Source organism: Lissotriton helveticus, chromosome 10 (genome assembly GCF_964261635.1).
Source record: "Lissotriton helveticus chromosome 10, aLisHel1.1, whole genome shotgun sequence".
Lineage (NCBI taxonomy): Eukaryota > Metazoa > Chordata > Amphibia > Caudata > Salamandridae > Lissotriton > Lissotriton helveticus.
The window spans coordinates 415028069-415050635 of record NC_136071.1 but is presented as its reverse complement, the minus strand read 5'-3'; the positions used below and the strand labels follow the sequence as shown (position 1 = coordinate 415050635).

The 22567-nt window shown below is 46.2% G+C and overlaps 1 protein-coding gene across 2 annotated transcripts in view; it reads left to right on the top strand.

The window, feature by feature from the left end:
- The window catches only part of RGS11 (regulator of G protein signaling 11), a 2073835-nt gene that overhangs the window by 850268 nt on the left and 1201000 nt on the right, over positions 1–22567 (top strand). The window lies entirely within an intron of this gene.

Here is a 22567-nt window from a genome sequence, read left to right as displayed (position 1 = left end):
GACCCATCTGTTAGATATGAAGGTATATTCTCGCCTAGAGAGTGATCATAATCCCTTACTCCTTTCTATGTGGGTACGTTACCCAAAACAGGTTGAAGGTGGGACACCATTTGTTGAATGTGTGGAAACCTTTGTAACAACTGACTTACGGCGCCTTAAATGGCCAAATGTGGCAAATAAGGTTGAACACTTGAATCAAATGAGTATCTTAGTAACTAACGCCACAGCCTTTCTTCAGCATGTTGCTGAGCATGACGACCCATCCTTTAGTGCTGTACAGGTCCATGAAAATCTTTTTAATGGTCTTAAAAGATTTTTTACAGCCAAACCCCAAAAATTAGTTATACAACCTTGTCAAAAATCTGCTCCGTGGTACAATTCTTCATGCCGTATAGCATATCGATCACTAGCGGCTGCCATTAGGAGCAAAGAAGGGGGACAGATTTTTTTTTCTCCAATTTTATTGTTTTATTGCGAGTTGATCAGGTTACAAGCATATACTATAAACGACAAAAAAGCAACATAAGAATTAAGCAAAAGCAGTAGAGAATACTTCATATATACAGCAGGCATTACATGACAAAGAAAAACAAAGAAAATACAATGGCAAAAAAGACAAAAAAAAAGAGATTGTACATTAAATACACAACAGTGTTAACTCATAAGATTAGTTAACTAGACTACTAATCCGGTTTCTCCCTCCATCCATCGCTCTACCGGTTCCCAAATTTTAGTTCCCATTGTCCTTCTTTTACGTCCTTTTGTAGTATATATAGCTCATTCCATAATATATTTTGCCAACAGGCGCCCTTGCCAAGAAGAAAATGAGGGTGGATCTGGGCTGATCCAATCCTGCGTCACACAAGAGCGAAAGATCCCAACAGAGATAAATAACAGCTTTTTGTGATCGTCTATCATAGATATAGCAGAGATTCCTATCAGAACAAGCTCTGATGTAAGTATTGCAGGGATTCCAAGTATCAAAGAAAGAAAATGTTGAATTTCTGATAGAGTTCTACTTAAATGTGGGCATGAAAAAAACATGTGTACAGAGTCCGCTGCATGTAGGCCACATCTATTACAAGCAGTGCCAACTGAGGAGCCCCATTTTGAGATTTTAGCTGGTGTATAATAAAGATCATATAACACCATGTAATGTTGGGTTCTACTCCTTCCTGAGAGCAGAATAGAATTAGCCAAATGGATAGATTCCTCCATCTTAATTGAGTTTGATCCCAATTTCTCAACCCATAATTTTTGCCTAAACAGTATATCATCTGGATGTTTAGACAACAACTGATTGTAAAAATAGCCAATTTTCCTTCTTTGATACAAAGAGTCAATCAAGGGAATTCGTTGTAACGATGTTCGTTCTTGCTCTGATAGTGTATTAAAGTAGCTATGCCACTGTAGGTATTTAAAATAATCAACATTCGTGAGTTTATATTTTGTTTGGAGTTCGGTAAATGATAAAAGTTTATTATCCTGTAAGAGGTCACTGAAGTGGGTAATACCAAAGTTACGCCATCTTCTCATAGTACTGTCTATACCCACGAATGGAAAGATATGAGAGGAGGCCAAGGGAGTATATCTCGTAATTCAGATGATGTCAAAAATTCGTTTAATGAATTTCCAAGCCCTAAAAGCAGCTTTTACAATTTTAAATTTCGTTTTTTTGTAGTAACTGGGCTCAACAAATTTTAGTAAGCAGTCCTTAGCCTCTATCCCTAGAACCAATTCGTAAATAGATGGAGAATGGGAATCTAAGATCGGAGCCTTTTCACTAATTATTAAGGGAGAGATGAACTGCAATACTGATGATAAGTAGTAATAAAAGAAATATGGTATACCCCAGCCCCCCCTATCTTTTGGGATTATCATTTTTTGATAGGCTCTTCGATGTCGCTTGTACCCCCAAAGAAATCTTCCTGTCATTTTCTCCAACTGTTTGAAAATAGGCATAGAAAATTCTAAAGGAATACAACGAAATAAATATAAAAATTTAGGGAGAATCATCATATTCATAACATTATTTCTGCCATATAAAGAAAGATGTAGGTGATTAATGCGCTCAAGTAGAATATTAGATTTCTTTATCATAGGTAAAATATTTATTTTGGGAATTTGTGAGACTGGTGAGGTGATCTTAATACCCAGATATGTTGCAATGGGAACTATATTGCTAAGTAATGGGGGGTTTTGGCCGGTAAATAAAATTTGCGTCTTAGCCATATTTAATTTATAGCCCGAGAAGGCACCAAATTGATTAGCCAGATCTTCTATCTTTGGGATTGCTTTAGCTATGTCTGTGGTAAGGACAAACACATCGTCAGCGTATGCTAGTGCCCTATAATGTATGCCTGCTGCTACTACAGGTGTGATATCATGTTCATGATTTAATTTATTTAAAAAAACGTCAATGTAGATTGCAAAGAGCAGAGGAGAAGCAGGGCACCCCTGCCTGGTACCCCGGCAAATAGGAAAAATGGTTGACTTATTTATTCCAATTTTAATAGATGATATAGGAGTATTATACAGAGCTTTCAGTGCTCTTATCATACCTGGTCCGAGCCCTTTAAATGCTAGTAAATCCCATAAATAGGGCCAGGCCACTCGATCAAACGCCTTTTCGGCATCTAAAAGAGTAACCCCCACTGATGTGTTTGTACCTTCTGCCCAATCAAGCAGGGTGATTACTCTACGAACATGATCAGTGGTATCCCTTTTGGTTATAAACCCATGTTGCCAACGAGATACTATGGTTGAGATTACCGTAGATAGCCGAGTTGCTAAAATTTTAGAAAAGACTTTACTATCGGCGTTTATAAGCGATATCGGCCTGTAGGAGGCCGGATGTGAGGGAGGTTTATCCTTTTTTATAAATGCCATGATGGTCGATTTGGCCCAAGGTGGAGGGGTATCTCCTTTCTGTGCTATCAAGAATGTTGTTAGCAAGTCTTGTTTTAGCACATTTCTAAACATCCGATAGAATTCTAATGGAATCCCGTCTGGTCCCATGGCTTTACCAATGGCAAGAGATAGAAGCGCAGAATTTATCTCTTCCCAGGTAATGTCGTGTTCTAAAAACTGGGTCTGATCAAGAGAATGTTTGGACACATTGTTATTTTGAATTAAATTTAAAAATATTTCACTAGTATAGTTTAAAGAATCTTGAGCATATAACTTGAGGTAAAATTGTCGAAAAACCTCTAAAATTTCATCAGGTTTAGTGTGTATCAGACCAAGCTCATCTTTGATTGAGCCAATAAAAGTTGATGCCGCCTTTTGTCTCATCTTTTTTGCCAAAATTTTGCCAGATTGTTCTCCCATCTCGAATATCTGTGCTCTCATAACTGCAGATTCTTCTGCCAGTTTAGCTGCAAACGCTTCATAAAGTTTTGCTTTATGAATAGCTAATGAAGATTTAATGGGTTCGGTATTCTGATTATTCTTTATAGCATTTGTCAGTTTCTGTTCCCAATCACTAACTATTTTGTGTAGACGGTCCATTTTATCAAGAATAATTTTTTGTTTATTGATTGAATATGAAAGAGTCTCTCCTCTCACACTTGCTTTAAATGTGTCCCATACAATTCTAGAAGGGGCACTTCCCCTGTTAAATTCAAAGAATTCCATAATCCACTTGCCCATATGTTCTATGTATTTTGAATCCGCCAGCAGTTTTCGATCAAATGGCCACTGCTTTACATTAATGCTAGGATAGGTTTTTAGCTCTATCATGATTGGGTTATGATCCGATATTACTTGGGGAAATATCTCAAATATAGTATTATCAATGAGGGAGGCTTCAATAAAAAAATAATCCAACCTCACCATCTTCTGATGAGGAGCAGAAAAAAAAGTATAATCAGGTGATATTGGATTCTTAACAAATGCTACATCAGACAGACCATATTCTTTTATTAAACCTTTTAAGGCTTTGTAGGTCTTTTTCTTTAAGCCCGTATAGTCGGCACTGCCATAGAGATCCAGGCCCCTATATAAATGGGTATTAAAGTCGCCGCAGAATATCAAGGGGGATGGCCATTGGGCTAGTTCTAAACTTAAAAAAATCAGAATTTCAGGATTGTCTGTATTGGGAGCATATATTGAGCAGATGGTGTAGGTTTTATTATAAATGTTAATTTCCAGGATAACCCATCTGCCACATGGATCAACCTTACTGCGCTTAAGAGAACCCAAGCCTCTTCTCATAAGTATTGCCACCCCTTTTGTGGTGGTTCCTTGACGTGTACAGGCCAATAGATGCATGCCTAGATCACTAAAGCAGTGCCATTCATTCCAGGTCAAGTGCGATTCTTGTATGCATAGCAGGTCTATTCGCATAGCCTGTATCATCTGTGCACAAATACCCCTCTTCCTTTTGGAAACAAAGATGGGCGCGACTCTGCTGGCCTCTCCACCGGATCGCCCCTCTGCATCTTGGTATTTGTAGTGCGAGTAGCATAAAGAACTGAGAAAAAGTTCAAAGTATATCACCATGGTTGGTGCAAGTATGTTCTTGAAAATTCCATCATCTCTAGACCCGAGACATGGCCCGGGTTTCGGGATTTATATCCCTCATCAGTAGAGAAAGTTCAGGGGTGGTAGAGAAAGCCGCCGTAGAACCGTCAAGGGCTTCGTTGCCTGCTAGGCGCGCAGGTGCGTCTCCAAAAAGCTTGTCAGCTTTGGGGGCTCGCAGGAGCCCTTAAATCAGAAACAAAGATGGGCGCGACTCTGCTGGCCTCTCCACCGGATCGCCCCTCTGCATCTTGGTATTTGTAGTGCGAGTAGCATAAAGAACTGAGAAAAAGTTCAAAGTATATCACCATGGTTGGTGCAAGTATGTTCTTGAAAATTCCATCATCTCTAGACCCGAGACATGGCCCGGGTTTCGGGATTTATATCCCTCATCAGTAGAGAAACTTCAGGCGTGGTAGAGAAAGCCGCCGTAGAACCGTCAAGGGCTTCGTTGCCTGCTAGGCGCGCAGGTGCGTCTCCAAAAAGGTTGTCAGCTTTCGGGGCTCGCAGGAGCCCTTAAATCAGAAACAAAGATGGGCGTGACTCTGCTGGCCTCTCCACCGGATCGCCCCTCTGCATCTTGGTATTTGTAGTGCGAGTAGCATAAAGAACTGAGAAAAAGTTCAAAGTATATCACCATGGTTGGTGCAAGTATGTTCTTGAAAATTCCATCATCTCTAGACCCGAGACATGGCCCGGGTTTCGGGATTTATATCACTTAAGGGCTTTTGCGAGCCTCCAAAGCCGACGGGCTTTTTGGGAAACGCACCTGCGTGCCGAGCAGGCAACGAAGCCCTTGACGGATCACGGCGGCTTTCTTCACCACCCCTGAACTGTATCTCTACTGATGAGGGATATAAATCCCGAAACTCGGGCCATGTCTCGGGTCTAGAGAATACTGAACTTTCTAGAGCTGATTGCACAAACCAAGGTGATACACTTTGAACTTTCCGGTTTCCTGTGCTACTCGCACTACTAATCCCAGAATGCGGAGGGGCGATCCGTTGGAGATGCCAGCAGTGTGCGCCCATCTTCGCTTTTTACTTAAGGGCTTTTGCGAGCCTCCAAAGCCGACGGGCTTTTTGGGAAACGCACCTGCGTGCCGAGCAGGCAACGAAGCCCTTGACGGATCTACGGCGGCTTTCTTCACCACCCCTGAACTGTATCTCTACTGATGAGGGATATAAATCCCGAAACCCGGGCCATGTCTCGGGTCTAGAGATTACTGAACTTTCTAGAGCTGATTGCACCAACCAAGGTGATACACTTTGAACTTTCCGGTTTCCTGTGCTACTCGCACTACTAATCCCAGAATGCTGAGGGGCGATCCGGTGGAGATGCCAGCAGTGTGCGCCCATCTTCGCTTTTTACCCCTCTTCCTTTTATTATTTAACCCACACAGATTCCATGAGCAAATCCTTAATTTCCCCAGCATTTCATTTCGATAGGATACTCCCCAACATAGATACCAAGACCATTAAAACAAGAAAAAATAGTGCACATAATTCCTTCTTGACATTTCCAATAACACATATCAGCAAACCGAGATTTATGATTAAATTTCATTTTCCAAAAAACTACTGCATCAAACATTGTAATCTCTACTTTAATTTTGAGAGATTTGCTCTTCACCTGATCAGTCTCGCACCCTTCCCCTCCTGTTCCCTCCCTCTTAACCCCACCCCTCCTCCACCCCCACCCCCACCCAAAGAAAGGCAAAGGGACTAAAAAGTCCCTCATCTTGATGAAAATGTGAGAGGCAACTTGTGGGACTCACCACTAATCTACAGAAAACATCAAAGTATGTATGCCCTCCATCGTCTAAGAGAAGTGAGTTAATATGCAAAATAAACTAAAAAAAAAGATATAGACGTGGATGAACTTAACTAATGAATAATAACACTATCTGTGGCAATCATTACTGCTAGATATTCCATGAAGGAGGTCTAAGTTAAATCATATCGATGTAAGTAACTCCTTAGCTGCCCCCTCTGATGTTAAGAAATGTGTTCTCTCCTTGAAGATAACCTTCAATTTAGCGGGATTAAGGAGATAGGCCTGCGCTCCCTTTGCTTGGAATGATGGAATCAGCTGTCGCAATTGCCATCTAAGTTGTACAGTAGAATGGCAATAGTCGGGACGGACAATGAACTCCTGGCCCTTCCCCCTGCGCTTTCTATCTGGTCTAGCTAGGTCATAAAGGGCTTCTCTTGCCAAAAAGTTATTTAGACAGATAAGAATAGCCCTGGGTTTGATATTAGAGTCACTTCTAGCATGTTTTTGAAAGGGAAATCTATGCGCCCTTTGAAGTTCTATATCCCACTTCCATTGGGTAAGCTCTGGGAAGGCTTCAGTAAAAAGATCTACTACGAATTTTCTGATATCTCCCCCCTCGCTAGCTTCAGGAATACCTAGAATTCGCAGGTTGTTCCTGCGTGACCTATTTTCAAGATCAACAAGCTTCCAATTAATCTCTTCTTTCAGCCCCTCTAGTGATGACAACTGTTTGTTCTGTTGAGTCATTGAGTCCTCAATCGCTGAAATCCGAGCTTCTGCTTCCACCACTCTAGCGGATACCTCACTACAGGTTTTGCCAACTCGTCGAAGATTATTTTGGAGGCGACGAACTGCGCCTTGGGTGCGTAAGTTCTCAGTTCTGGTCTCTTCACGGTGCTGAAGCATAACTTGGTATAGAGTATTTAATGTTATTTCAGATGTCGCAGAAGTCTCAGATGTTAATACCAAAGGAGTAGGGGACAGCTCAGTGGAGGTACCTTGGATTGTAAGAACCGTGTGCTCCTCGTCACCCCAGTCAGGTCTCTCCGGGGATTTATCATAGTTAATGTCAGAATCTTGGGGGGAGCTATACATACTCTTCCCACTCTCATCGTCCCCCCACTCACCGCCTCCTTCTGCTCCATCCTCGTTGCAGCTGCCGGCTTCCAGCGCATTTTATAAATCCGACATCGAATAGAATCGTCCTGCCGAGTCAGTTGATTCCACTTCTGCACGCAGATTAGCCGCCTCAATAATCTCCAATGTATCTTGGAGAATGATATCAGGAGGTAAAACCGTCTCCACATGTAGATGCTGTATCTGCTGTGCAATGTCAGCCAAGCCAGTTGTGGGGGTTAAAGAGTCGTTACTAACCAGGGTAGTTTGTTGAATTGAGAGCTGTTCAAGCTGTACAAGCTGTTCAGAATCTACCTCTTGCTCCCCTTTTCCTTTGTTGGTAGTTTTGTTTACTTTCCTGAACATGCCATGAATTTTCGGAGTTGTGACTGAACTGGTACTACTTATCCCAGAATGCACCGGTGAAATATGTGCTTGGTCCCGGGCTGGAGCGTTCGTGCTTGTTACAGATAATCCTGACCCTCCTCCAGGTGGTATTTTGCTCTGAATTGCATTGCCATCGGCTTTGTCTTTTTGAGTACTCTGGGTACTCTGAGCCGCTGATGGTGCGACAGCTGCTCGAGTGTGGGCCGTGTCCTGAACTGCCGCAGCTGTCGCGGCGCAGGTCTTTGGTTTTGGTTGTTTCGGCATGCTGCGCGGAGCGGGTAGGGCACTGCAATCTGCCGCCGCCGTGGTCTGAAATTGGCTAGCCGAGTTGGAGGCGCTACAGGTGGGGCTTCGGACAGGGAGCTCACGGAAGCCGGACGCTCCTCCTCTCTTCGCGGGTCACCGGCGCCAAACCGCCAGAAGCGAGCGGTAGAGGTTCCGATGTAAATCTCTCCGCATCACCGACTCAGGCGTATGTGGATAGTTTCGCCAAAGGAACGAAGTTGCTAACAGGCCATAGCAGGTAAGAAATGTAGATAGTGGTGAGAGAGTGGTGAGACCACTAGCGCTGCTCCTCACACGGACATCCTCGCGTCCGCCATCTTGCCCTGATTCTAAAAAGGGGGACTGATTAAAGTAAAAAGGACAGCCTACAAGGTAGCACAGACCCAAGCCAAAAGGGATTGGGACAAAGCACATTGGTCTGACCTACTTAACGCTTGTAGCAGGAAAGACATGACTGCTTTTTAGCAATTAGTGAAGTGGGGGAGCGGGGACCGAAGTAACACTCCGGTGAATTATGTGACGCCCGAAGATTGCATCCGGTTTAGCAGCCCAAGATGTTTTTGTTATCCCGCCACCCATCCCAGATATATATATAAAACTAAAAAAGAAGTGGGAAATGCTCTCCTCCAAGTGCCATAAGGCAGGGCTCCGGGGCTAGATTGCATCCCTGCGGACCTGTTCTTATGGGGAACAACCATTACAACGCGGGTTTTACCACGCGTTGCTTTTATATTGCATGCATTACATTGCATGCGATGTTACAACGCGTGGTAAAACCACACATACAATTACATCGCATGCGCTTTTACAACGCATGCGATGTAATGTGTAATGGCGGCGGCGGGGGCGGCTATCCACTTCGTTGTGAGGAAACTTAGGCTGTTTCCTCACAACGACGTGAAGCAAGCAGGAAGGAGGAAGCAGGATCCGACGGCGGCGCTGGAGAGGAGAGAGGTAAGGGGGTTTGTGCATGGGGTGGGGATTACTTTTGTAGGGTTTAGAGTAGTTTAAATGTAGTGTTTTTTTAAAATGTTTTAGTGTGTGCTGTGGTGTTGTGGTGTTTGTTTAGTGTAGTGTATTAGGGAGGGTAGTGTAATGTTTATGTGGTGTAGTGATTTATGTTTTAGGGTAGTGTAGTGTTGTAGTGTTTGTTTATTGTAGTGTATTAGGGTAGTGTAGGGGTGGGAGTAGTGTGGGTAGTGTAGTAGTGTTTTAGGGTTTAGGGTAGGGTAGGGGTGGGAGTAGTGTGGGTAGCGTAGTAGTGTTGTCGGGTTTAGGGTAGTGTAGGGGTGGGAGTAGTGTGGGTAGCGTAGTAGTGTTGTAGTGTTTACGGTAGTGTAGGGGTGGGAGTAGTGTGTGTAGCGTAGTAGTGTTTTAGGGTTTTTGGGTTGGGGTAGTGTAGGGGTGGGAGTAGTGCGGGTAGCGTAGTAGTGTTTTAGGGTTTAGGGTAGTGTAGGGGTGGGAGTAGTGTGGGTAGTGTAGTAGTGTTTTAGGGTTTAAGGTAGTGTAGGGGTGGGAGTAGTGTGGGTAGCGTAGTAGTGTTTTAGGGTTTAGGGTAGTGTAGGGGTGGGAGTAGTGTGGGTAGCGTAGTAGTGTGGTAGTGTTTTTGGGTTGGGGTAGTGTAGGGGTGGGAGTAGTGTGGGTAGCGTAGTAGTGTTTTAGGGTTTAGGGGTAGGAGTAGTGTGGGCTTCGTAGTAGTGTTTTAGGGTTTAGGGTAGTGTAGGGGTGGGAGTAGTGTGGATAGTGTAGTAGTGTGATAGTGTTTTTGGGGTGGGGTAGTGTAGCGGTGGGAGTAGTGTGGGTAGCGTAGTAGTGTTTTAGGGTTTAGGGTAGTGTAGGGGTGGGAGCAGTATGGGTAGCGTAGTAGTTTTTTAGGGTTTAGGGTAGTGTAGGGGTGGGAGTAGTGTGGGTAGTGTAGTAGTGTGGTTACGTTTTTGGATTGGGGTAGTGTAGGGGTGGGAGTCGTGTGGGTAGCGTAGTAGTGTTTTAGGGTTTCGGGTAGTGTATGGGTGGGAGTAGTATGGGTAGCGTAGTAGTGTTGTAGGGTTTAGGGTAGTTTAGGGGTGGGAGTAGTGTGGGTAGCGTAGTAGTGTTTTAGGGTTTAGGGTAGTGTAGGGGTGGGAGTAGTATGGGTAGTGTAGTAGTGTGGTAGTGTTTTTTGCATTGGGGTAGTGTAGGGGTGGGAGTAATGTGGGTAGCGTAGTAGTGTTTTAGGGTTTAGGGTAGTGTATGGGTGGGAGTAGTGTGGGTAGTGTAGTGTGGTAGTGTTTTTGGGTTAGTAGTAGTGTAGGGGTGGGAGTAGTGTGTTGTGTAGGTGTAGGGATAGGAGTGTCACTTACCTTGCATACTTTTACCACGAGTATAGCTTTACCACGCATGCCTTTGCCTTGTAATAGCATGCGTGGTAAAGGCATACTCATGGTAAAAGTATGCGATGTAATGGAATGCGATGTCATTGACATTGCATAGTAATACCCGCGTTGTAATCGCATGCGTGGTTTTAGTATGCGATGTAATGACATACATTCGTTCTTACATGAACTTGATTCTTGGGCACTGTATATCCAACTGCTGTTGAATGTCATCACAAAAGGGGCATTGTTGCCCAGTTCTTGGTTAGGAGCCATAATCATTCTGATTCATTAAAAAAGGTGACCACTCGCTACCAAATAACTATAGGCCCATCAGCCGGATCGACTGTATCCAAAAAGTTTCTGCTCGGGTACTGCTATGCAGAATCCAGGCCTGGATGGAGGACTGCCATATCCTTTCTGATTTACAAGCGGGGCTTCGGCAGTCTATCTGTACAGTAGATCAGGCTTTATAGTTTATTCTTATATATTGGCGGACGGTAACTCTGGGGAGAGGGACCATCTATGCTGCCTTTGTAGATTTGAAGTCAGCTTTTGACTTGGTTCCATGCTACAAGTTGTGGCATACCCTGCTTAAATTGGGTATGCCAACTGAACTTTTAGCTCTCTTGGTAAAGCTACACACTGACAATTTTGCCCAGGGATGTGTCTTGGCACCAACCCTTTTTTCCATATACATCAATGGGGTGGTGAATTACTTTAAAGACTTTCCTACTGACGCTCCGATCTTAGCTGGCGTGAAGACACCACTGCTTATGTTCGCCGATGACACTCTGATTCTGTCGAAGACGAGACGGGGACTTCAAAGTGCCCTTCTAAGATTCAAAGTATTTTGTGCAGACCACGACCTTATTGGAAATGTCGATAAAACAAAGTATATGGTTCTGCATAACCATAAAAAAGTCATTGGTGATGATAAAATGAACGAAGTGTCACTGGAGCAAACTGAGACCTTTGGGTATCTGGGGGTACTAATTGATAGAAAGCTAACTTGGAAACCGGAACTAGACTCTCTGTCTGTCAAACATGGGCAACTTTCTGGTGCTCAAGGAGCACAGATGTTCACACCCCAAGCCCATAGCTCCAGATTTATAACGCAAAACTTGGTGCATCATTTTGTACGGCGTAGAGCTGTGGGGATATGTCAATTTGGAAACTTTGGTGGTGGGACAAAATACATTTTTAAGGTCTTTAGTTGGCCTCCCCCAATCCACCCCCCTAGTACCCCTTCTTCTGGACCTGGGATGTAACTCAGTGAGAGTGTGGCACCCTATAGGCTTTTAGCCTATTGGAGGAGGATATGGGTCACTCCTGAGCTCACAGATTATGCCCAGGCCCTGTTAGAAGTGAGGGATTTGGACGTTAATTGTAAAATTGGGTGGTTTAGGTGTGTCAAAAATTTATTACGTGAGCTGAGTATGGACCAATTATGGATCGCCCCCGCCGGAAGTGTTTTTCCAAGCAAACTGAATCTAAAGGCAGCCTACTGGAACTTACTAAATAACATCTTGTTTCAGTGGCGCATTGACTCCCGCATTTTTTTAAATAAAACACGAGCCCATATATGAGGGGTATTGGGATTTGATCACGTCATCACGTGACAGGAAATTATTCCATCAATTTAGGGCGGGATCTTTGCCTATAAACTCATTTACCACCAAATGGAATAATACAACCAGTAGACTTTGTCCTTTCTGTCAAGACATGATTGAAACACTACCTCCCATTTTCTTTGTATGTCAAGCTTATACCAAACCACGGTGGACCTGGTTGAAACCTGTTTGTTCTAGTTTAGGCACCAGGTCTAACAGCGAGGCCTTCCAAATCCTAAAAACTTCATTGGAAGGCCCGATTGTGGTTGCAATTGCAAAGTTTTTGGGCTGGGTTTGGGTGATTAGATGGCACAAAAGAAGCTGCTCTAATTGATGATGTGTCTTCTGTCGAAGTAAAATGGTTATAGCATTATGTACCTTTTGCACAGTGTACCTATTCTCTTAGCGATTTATTTACAATGTAATTTTAACTCTTAAACAAGGTTTTTTTGTTTAAAAAGGTGGGTTTGTTTTAACTTTTTTAACTGTATTTATTGATTGTTTTTTGTATAAAAACTGGGGTGCTAGTTTGTGCAATGGAGTCTCCCACTAATTGTGTTGTATTGTCCATTTGGCCTCGAATGTTTATGCTGCTATAACTTTGATGATTTTTTAAATACATCGAAATAAAGTTTATAAACTGAAACTGAATGAACCTAGATTAGAAAAGAACCCATTGGCTATAATTAAATGAAAGTTCAAGCTATTTTTATTGTCCTCGCTCGTCACTTTTCATCCGAAATGTGGGTGATTCCCAGTTGTTAACTGTTTAGGATTTGTAATTACTCTTGTTGGAAATGTGCATTCTTTATCTGTTAACTGTATTGACATTGCTAGCATTGCTCCATGCACCTTAAGACCAACACAGTACATTGAGCTCCAATTAAGAGTTGTGTAGAGTGAAATTTCAACATGGAATTCTGCTCCACACAATTAAACCTTGTCATATTCACCTGCATTTTCCTGATGTGCGATCACCGGACCTGATTTCACTGGCTGAATATTCTGGCAAATAAAATTGCTTTGGATTAGGCTGCATTGCAGCCTAAACCCATCCCCAGCCCTTACTCGACCCTGAGCCAAAGCACGAGGGCCAAATGACATCTTCCCATTCCCTCTTCAGCCCTCCCCACTTCTTCCTCACCCTTGTCTGCATAGGAGCCATCAAAGACATTTACCTCCTGATTAGAGCACATGGTAAATAGCTGCATTAAACCCTTTGGAATCCCATGCAGAATTTTGGCTGGAAAACCTGCACCCCACAGTTATTCCAGAATCTAAAGGATTTAACACTTAGGGGCTGATTACGATGTCTGTCGGAAAGGATCTGAATAGCATTTGGGTCGGCCAAATCCATTTGGAACCCGTCTTTTTGACCAATTCGGAAAGCTTTCTGACTGACCGATTACTATAGTCAGAAAGCGTTCAGACTTTCCGACTCGGTTCCGAATGGCATTCAGAGTAACCAAGACATTCTGAGCCAACTCGTATGGGTCTGCAGACCGTGCTTCCAACCAACACATTACGATGTCGGATTCAGACGGCCTTTCCAAATCGGTTGTTCTGATATGGATCGGCTGTCAGAATCTGGCTTTTGGGGCCTGTAGCAGGCCAACTTCACCCAGAGCCTTCCAAATGGTGTCCGTGGGGGTACCGATGGGACCCCTCTTCAATACCATGCACCATGTGGCAGGCACCATAGGGTACCTGCCACAGGGTGCACGATTTTCCCCACCCATTCCTATCTACAATGGGAGCATGTATATTCAGTAGGAACACAGGCTCCGATTGAAGTCAATGGGAGCCCCACCGAACGGTATTCGGAAGGATCATAATCGTTCGGTCAGACTCCCCGAATTCGATTTGGTCGGAAACCATTGCGAGACCGATTCGGTTGCAATGCTTCCGGACCGACATCATAATGAGGCCCTTAATTGTGAAAATTATTTGTGGAAAATCTGTCTGGCACTGAAAATTCTGTCAATCTATGATCTCACATAATTCCTCACAATTTGTAATCGGAATCTTAGGGGTGAGTCAACAATACTATAAGAAGCTGTTTTGTTTGTGTTAGAGTCAAAACTTTGCATCCTCTCTGGGATACCAGTGAGGGGTGCAGCATAATCATTGTAGTCGTCATCCGAATATTATCCTCTGTCTGTGTTGATTCAAATGGTATGAAAAGGTACTTAATTGATGTATGTACCTGACATATTAACTGATTAGTTGTAAATTCCCTGTGTGGTTTTAGAATGCATAGGTTTTATTTAATTAAGAATAACCTATACTGGGAGGGAGAGGAGCAAGATCGTGGACTGAAGCCTCCACGGAGTTGCAGCAGGGGATCCCTCTCTTCCAATGAATCTGGAAATGGAATGCAAGGCTCCTAATAAAAACATTAAGGACACTTACCTCTGAAACTTAACTAAATTCGCCGAACTACGGAAGCTTTCTGAGGGTCTGATGGTAATGGCCCAACGGTAGCGCAAACGGAAGCAACCTCGAGGGTAATGGCGACTAGCGACCGGGTGTACGGTCTGTAGCCGGAGAAGCATTTTGGAGTTGGAGGAGGAGTAGAGTGGAGGTGGCTCCCTGATCTCAGATGCAGGACGGAGGAAGGAGGATGAAGGGCATGACGCGCTGAGAGCGAGACCGCATGAAAGCCAACTCCACTTCCACACCGCTACACTGTTGCATCGTACGGCTACACTGTAATGCAGGTAACACGACTAACTGCGGCAAAGCGGTGAGAAGATTCAGGCCAGCGGGCATTGGTGAAAAACTTTGTTTTCTTTCTCTGTTAACACCTGGTACCTGGACACGGGCTACTCCCCTGCCACACCGCTACACTGTTACACTGTATGGCTACACGGTAATGCGGGTAATGCGACTAATTATGGCGAAGCGGTGAGAAGGTTCAGGCTAGCAGGCATAGGTGAAAAACTTTGTTTTCTTTCTTTGCTAACACCTGGTACCTGGACACTTGGGATATTCAGTGGATATTCAGTGGATTTGAAACGACCCAGAGGCGGTGTGGAGGTGGGTTTAGGACCCGGACCTGACACAGGTCAGCAGACTGGTCGATACTTGATAAAGGACCCGGAACAAGGCACTGAATAAGGGAGCAGTACAAAAGGGGGTGGTGATGGACGGAGCATCTGAATCAATCAAACACTCACACCCAGTCAAAAGATCTGAGTTTAATCCATCACCGTTCTTTAGCCCACTCTGCCACCCCAGTTCAGACATGGCTATATGCAAATCAGTCTGACCCTGTGCCTCATGGGAACAGTCCAGCCCGAACTGCCAAGCCATGTCTTCCCTGGACCGGAAACAAGCTTCCGAGGACCGGTTTCTGGCATTCCAGCCGTCTTCAGCCCGGCTTGCTTGAATCCAGTGGCAAAGTGAGGAAGGGACTCACGTCTGAGCATACCCTGCCACACTTATGGTAGCCAAAAGCGGTACAAAAGGGGGTGGTGATGGACAGAGCATCTGAATCAATCAAACACTCACACCCAGTCAAAAGATCTGAGTTTAATCCATCACCGTTCTTTAGCCCACTCTGCCACCCCAGTTCAGACATGGCTATATGCAAATCAGTCTGACCCTGTGCCTCATGGGAACAGTCCAGCCCGAACTGCCAAGCCATGTCTTTCCTGGACCGGAAACAAGCTTCCGAGGATCGGTTTCTGGCATTCCAGCCGTCTTCAGCCCGGCTTGCTTGAATCCAGTGGCAAAGTGAGCAAGGGACTCGCGTCTGAGCATGCCCTGCCACACTTATGGTAGCCAATAGCGGTACAAAAGGGGGGGGTGATGGACGGAGCATCTGAATTAATCAAACACTCACACCCAGTCAAAAGATCTGAGTTTAATCCATCACCGTTCTTTAGCCCACTCTGCCACCCCAGTTCAGACATGGCTATATGCAAATCAGTCTGACCCTGTGCCTCATGGGAACAGTCCAGCCCGAACTGCCAAGCCATGTCTTCCCTGGACCGGAAACAAGCTTCCGAGGACCGGTTTCTGGCATTCCAGCCGTCTTCAGCCCGACTTGCTTGAATCCAGTGGCAAAGTGAGCAAGGGACTCACGTCTGAGCATACCCTGCCACACTTATGGTAGCCAAAACCGGTACAAAAGGGGGTGGTGATGGACGGAGCATCTGAATCAATCAAACACTCACACCCAGTCAAAAGATCTGAGTTTAATCCATCACTGTTCTTTAGCCCACTCTGCCACCCCAGTTCAGACATGGCTATATGCAAATCAGTCTGACCCTGTGCCTCATGGGAACAGTCCAGCCCGAACTGCCAAGCCATGTCTTCCCTGGACCGGAAACAAGCTTCCGAAGACCGGTTTCTGGCATTCCAGCCGTCTTCAGCCCGGCTTGCTTGAATCCAGTGGCAAAGTGAGCAAGGGACTCACGTCTGAGCATACCCTGCCACACTTATGGTAGCCAAAAGCGGTACAAGAGCGGGTGGTGATGGACGGAGCATCTGAATCAATCAAACACTCACACCCAGTCAAAAGATCTGAGTTTAATCCATCACCGTTCTTTAGCCCACTCTGCCACCCCCAGTTCAGACATGGCTATATGCAAATCAGTCTGACCCTGTGCCTCATGGGAACAGTCCAGCCCGAACTGCCAAGCCATGTCTTCCCTGGACCGGAAACAAGCTTCCGAGGACCGGTTTCTGGCATTCCAGCCGTCTTCAGCCCGGCTTGCTTGAATCCAGTGGCAAAGTGAGCAAGGGACTCACGTCTGAGCATACCCTGCCACACTTATGGTAGCCAAAAGCGGTACAAAAGGGGGTGGTGATGGACGGAGCATCTGAACCAATCAAACACTCACACCCAGTCAAAAGATCTGGGTTTAATCCATTACCGTTCTTTAGCCCACTCTGCCACCCCAGTTCAGACATGGCTATATGCAAATCAGTCTGACCCTGTGCCTCATGGGAACAGTCCAGCCCGAACTGCCAATCCATGTCTTCCCTGGACCGGAAACAAGCTTCCAAGGACCGGTTTCTGGCATTCCAGACGTCTTCAGCCCGGCTTGCTTGAATCCAGTGGCAAAGTGAGCAAGGGACTCACGTCTGAGCATACCCTGCCACACTTATGGTAGCCAAAAGCGGTACAAAAGGGGGTGGTGATGGACGGAGCATCTGAATCCATCAGACACTCACACCCAGTCCAAAGATCTGAGTTTAATCCATCACCGTTCTTTAGCCCACTCTGCCACCCCAGTTCAGACATGGCTATATGCAAATCAGTCTGACCCTGTGCCTCATGGGAACAGTCCAGCCCGAACTGCCAAGCCATGTCTTCCCTGGACCGGAAACAAGCTTCCGAGGACCGGTTTCTGGCATTCCAGCCGTCTTCAGCCCGGCTTGCTTGAATCCAGTGGCAAAGTGAGCAAGGGACTCACGTCTGAGCATACCCTGCCACACTTATGGTATCCAAAAGCGGTACAAAAGGGGGTGGTGATGGACGGAGCATCTGAATCAATCAAACACTCACACCCAGTCAAAAGATCTGAGTTTAATCCATCACCGTTCTTTAGCCCACTCTGCCACCCCAGTTCAGACATGGCTATATGCAAATCAGTCTGACCCTGTGCCTCATGGGAACAGTCCAGCCCGAACTGCCAATAAATAAGGGAGCCCAAAATAGAATTTGAATTTGAAACGTGGGAATAAAGGGGAGAAAGCCTCGGATGCTGCGATTGAGAGGGACCTGTGTGTGGCTGCTATTGCGGGCAAAACGCCTGTCCTTGACAAAAATCCCAGGCCATTTGGAGCATTTGCTGGCTTTCACTATCATCTATCCAGCCCTTTGCCCCGTGGAGGCTAGCGCGGAGCAAAGTGCGTAGACAAGGATACTGTACTTTCAGTACAGGGAGATGGCACCTAAAAACCCGGCGAGATCCACGAGAGCTGGTAAGAATGTGGCAACTGAAGAAGCTAAAAGCCTCCTTCCTCGACGGAAGAACACAAAGAGTCCGCCTACCACCGTACAAGTCAGAGGCCACCAAAGTCATCTGCGGCGTCCCTCAAGGATCCTCACTGAGCCCCACCCTCTTCAACGTCTACATGAGCCCCCTCGCGGCCATCGTACGCAAACACAACCTGAACATCATCTCCTACGCCGACGACACCCAGCTGATCCTCTCCCTGACCAACGACCCCGACACCGCCAGAGCCAACCTGCACGAAGGGATGAGAGACGTAGCCGAATGGATGACGACCAGCCGCCTGAAACTGAACTCAGACAAGACGGAGGTCCTCATCCTGGGCTCCACGCCCTCCGCCTGGGACGACTCCTGGTGGCCCCCCGCCCTGGGCACCGCACCCAAACCGACGGACCACGCACGCAACCTGGGCTTCATACTGGACTCCTCCCTCTCCATGACCAGACAAGTCAACGCCGTCTCCTCGTCATGCTTCAACATCCTGCGCATGCTACGTAAGATCTTCCGGTGGATCCCCACCGAGACGAGGAAGACGGTCACCCAGGCCCTCGTCACCAGCCGACTGGACTACGGCAACGCCCTCTACGCCGGAACCACCGCCAAACTCCAGAAGAGACTCCAGCGGATCCAGAACGCCTCGGCGAGACTCATCCTCGACATCCCCCGTCGCAGCCACATCTCCGGACACCTGAGAGATCTGCACTGGCTCCCGGTCAACAAGAGAATCACCTTCCGGCTCCTCACCCACGCGCACAAAGCCCTACACGACCAAGGCCCGAGCTACCTCAACAACCGGATCAACTTCTACACTCCCAAGCGCCTCCTCAGATCAACCAACCACGCCCTCGCCGCCGTCCCCCGCATCCGAAGAGCGACAACAGGAGGAAGATCCTTCTCCTACCTGGCCGCCAAGACCTGGAACTCACTTCCGACCAATCTGCGCCTGACCCAAGACCACCTCTCCTTCAGGAAGAAGCTCAAGACTTGGCTGTTCGAGCAGTAGCGGCACCCCCCCCCCCCTCCCAGCGCCTTGAGACCCTACGGGTGAGTAGTGCGCTCTACAAATGACCTGATTGATTGATTGATTGATTGTAAATGAAACAGCTGCACCTGAAAGAACATACTTGCCTTTAATTAAACCCCAACACTACAACCCCCAAAGGTGGCCGGAGATCCAGGTAGCAGAAATGGAAGCGAGAATGGACAAATGCCTAATAGCAGTAATACTGTAATCCCAATTGAGCAACAGGGCAATAACGTGACGTCTGAAGACTTGTTTTGTAGCGTGGTTCCTGCCTCACTCCCAACTCAAACTCCAGCTAAAGAGTTAAATAATAATAATAATAATAATACCGAGACTTATAGAGCGCAAGCGGTTACCTCCAGAGGAAGTGTCCCGGTGCTAGGTGAGCGGCAGGAGCCAGAGTAATAGGAGTTGTGATTTCTGCGTAAAAAGCCAGGTCTTCAGCAATCTCCTAAAACTTGCTTCAGAGGATGCCTGTTGTATTCCAGACGGCAAAGTGTTCCAAAGAAGTACAGTGCTTGCGGAGAAAGTCCTCCCGCCCATGCTTGCCCTTCTGACTCGAGGGACGAGTAGTTGAACCAGACTGTTGGAGCGGAGGAGTCTTGCCTGAGAATATCTAGGCAGGCGAGTTTTTAGATAGTTCAGGCATGTTCCGTGTAAGGCTCTGTAAGCCAGAGTGAGAGCCTTAAATTTTATCCGGCTAGCCACTGGCAACCAGTGCAGCATGCGTAGATGTGGAAAGATGTGGTGTTTAAAAGGAACATGCTTTAACAATCTTACAGCCGTGTTTTGAACAATTTGCAGCCGTTGTAACAGAGATTTCGGAAGGCCTAAATAAAGGGCGCTGGCATAGTCAAGCCTAGAGGTGACCATGGCATGGATGACCGTTTTTTGGCATCCCTCTGGGAGCAATCGAAGAAATCTCCGTAAGTTCCTTAGTTTGCTTAGGCAGCCACCAACGACCGGCTGTATGTGGGGGACAAAAGATAGACAATCATCCCACATAACCCCCAGGTTTGTAGCCTTTGTGCTGGGGAGAGGTGCTGGACCCATCTCAGCAGGCCACCAGAGCTCGGCAGGGGGGCGGGTGCCTTTCCCAAAAAAGATTACCTCAGTTTTTCCCGCATTCAATTTCAGTTTGTTGGTATTCATCCAGCTCGCCACATCGCGAAGGTACCCCTTGAAATTAGCAAAGGCTGCCTCCGACACCACGGAGTACGGGAAGACCAATTGGGTGTCGTCAGCGTAAGAGATTGCTGTGACTCCCCAATTGGCAATAAGCGTAAACAGCGGGGCCAGATAGATATTAAAAAGCAGCGGGCTGAGAGCCGAGCCCTGTGGGACCCCGCAGGGTTTAGAGGAAAAGGCACCTAAAGCCACCTTCTGAGATCTATCGGACAGATACGACTGAAACCACCCAAGTGCCTGAGCCCGAAGGCCGATCCCTGCTAGTCGCTGTAATAGCCTGCCGTGGTCTACCGTATCAAAGGCGGCCGACAGATCCAGGAGCACCAGCATTGCCGATGCCCCTGAATCCAGTGACCACCTGACTGACTCGGCCACTTCGATCAGGGCGTTCTCGGTGCTAAAACCAGGTCTAAAACCCGATTGAGTTTCATGGAGAATATTGTTATCTTCCGTGAATTTATTTAGTTGCCGCTGAATTTGTTTCTCTAGCATTTTGCCCGGTGCCGCCAGTAGTGAAATAGGACGAAGATTGCTTAGGTCCTCTGGAGCACCGTTCGGCTTTTTTTTCAATGGGAGGATGGTGGCATGCTTCCAACTCTGTGGGAACACTCCCGTAGCGATGGACATATTCCAGATGTGTTGGAGAGTGGGCGCAATAAATTCCGCCATAAGACTCCATAGCTTTGGTGGACAGGGATCATCAGGTGATCCTGATTTGCATCTCTTTATTTCCTGTATGGCCGCATCAAGCGAAACAGGCTGGAATTGACATAGGGTCATAGGGGTAACCCTAACCTCCCCTAAGTCCGACTTTACAGTAGGTCCCGCCAGGGTAAAAGTGTCAAACACTTTCTTGATTTTATTATCGAAATATTCTGAGATGCTGTCGCAAAGTGTATCCGACGGGGTAACCTCCAGCTCAATGCATCTTGGTTTAAAGAAAGACTGCACTATCTTAAATACTTCTTTGCTAGAATGTTCCGCTTGTTAAATGGAGGAAGTAATAAAAAGTTTCCTTGCTTTTTTTATAGATTTATGGAATACGCGAATGGCGGCTCTGTAGCGTGCCCTTGCCTGATCGCAGTAATTCACCCTCCATAGCCGCTCTAACTTCTTGCAGGCTGACTTTTCCGCCCTTAACTCCATTGAGAACCATGGAGCTGAGGAAGACCCCCTCCGGGACATTGTCCGTTTTGCAGGTGCGATAGACGTCACCATATCGCCTATCCATTGAGACATGGCCACTGCATCCCTATTAGTGTCGGTGGAAAGTACCGGGGGATTCCGAGCCAGAGCGGGGCCCATAGTTTCAGGGAGCAATTTTTTCCATTGTCTCTGCAGGAAAGAGTGCCTCCCAATTTCTGGCCCTCCACCTGGTAGCCTGACCACAAAAGGGATCAGCGCATGATCCGATCCGTTAGCGGGAACAATAGAGGAACTGACTAATGTATTGACAAGGGGTGCAGGCATAGATGCAGGTGCAGATGGAGTCACTAATATTGAGTCACTGCTAATGGCTGCAAAAAGTAAAACCTTAACTACAGTTAAAGGGCATACAGATCCTCCTGAGACTTCATGCGGGGTGATTTGCTTAACTGTTTGGATTTATCAATACTACCTACTTGCACTAATTATGAGCAACTCTCCTCAAACAACTCTGGGTTAAGCTTGACGCAAAATTTGGGGGAGGAGATGTGCATAGCTATAGACACAGCTACGGTAGGAGATGACTCACAAATTGACTCTGAATTTAATGACGAGTTTGAAGAAATGGAGTAAGTCATACCCGGGAAAACCCGTAACACGGATAAAGGCTCTGCTAAAAAAAAAAGCTAAAGAAAAATCAAGAAACAAAACTAAAAAAACAATGCATACGCAAAGTGGGGTAAAAGCTAATACTATCGCCAATAATAGCCCTCTCCGAAAATGGGTGCAAGCCAAAGGTGGGGTAAAGACGATGATACTACGGCTATCAGGGAATAGCCATGGGGAGGGAGCTTCCAAAGAAAACCAGCCCAACAGCATAAACACCCTCGACAACTGTATATCAAACGTGCCTGGTCAAAATCTATCCCAGGCTACACTCAACAATAATGATACGACTCATAATATGGATAGCCTGAACATGGGCCCGAATCAAGCAGCTGCCCAGTCGCAGATCGAGATTGAGACTGAGACCAGTAAGGAGGATGCATCACTTAACATGATTGTTCAACTCCTCAGTGAACAGAGACACGAATCTCAGCAGCACTACATGCAAATGTGTGCAGACAACGATAAAATGCAACGGTCTTTAAACACTTTTGAAAATAAACTTGGTAGTCTCATGCTAGAGAT